This window comes from Neophocaena asiaeorientalis, unplaced genomic scaffold, assembly GCF_003031525.2.
Source record: "Neophocaena asiaeorientalis asiaeorientalis breed wild unplaced genomic scaffold, Neophocaena_asiaeorientalis_V1.1 scaffold961, whole genome shotgun sequence".
Classification (NCBI taxonomy): domain Eukaryota; kingdom Metazoa; phylum Chordata; class Mammalia; order Artiodactyla; family Phocoenidae; genus Neophocaena; species Neophocaena asiaeorientalis.
The window spans coordinates 808,713-809,154 of NW_020173916.1; the positions used below are offsets into that span (position 1 = coordinate 808,713).

The 442-nt window shown below is 36.7% G+C and overlaps 1 protein-coding gene across 1 annotated transcript in view; it reads left to right on the plus strand.

The window, feature by feature from the left end:
- FGF13 (fibroblast growth factor 13) overlaps positions 1–442 on the plus strand; it is a 67,338-nt gene that overhangs the window by 38,974 nt on the left and 27,922 nt on the right. The gene's annotated exons all lie outside the window — the stretch shown is intronic.

The window sequence follows — 442 nt, forward strand, 5'->3', positions numbered from 1 at the left end:
CCTTCTTCAGCTGAACTTTATTGCTTGCTTTTCTGAATATTTTCTCCTAAAATATCCTATAAATGAGGTCATTTCACTGGAACAAAGGAATGATGTGTCTTTTCAGAGCCTGTTCAAGTATCAAATATAATATTTCAAAACCAACTAGTAATTTGGAATAACTGAGCTTCATGATGGCCCTGGCCAAAAATTAAAGTATGTAAGGTGGACCCTCACATTATTGTCTTCAAAAGATTGTATTAGCCAAAGTTTCCTTCCAATCTGGATAGGGAACTTCATGTCATAACAATTTTCAGACTTCACTGCATCAATCAAACAGATTGTTCTTGTAGCGGTACTTCCTGGGGAATTCAGCAGCTGGGAGTTTGTACCATTGAGCCAAAACAGGCCACTGGAACAGCCATAGTCTTTACTTATTCATTTATGAAGACATTTAAGAAGA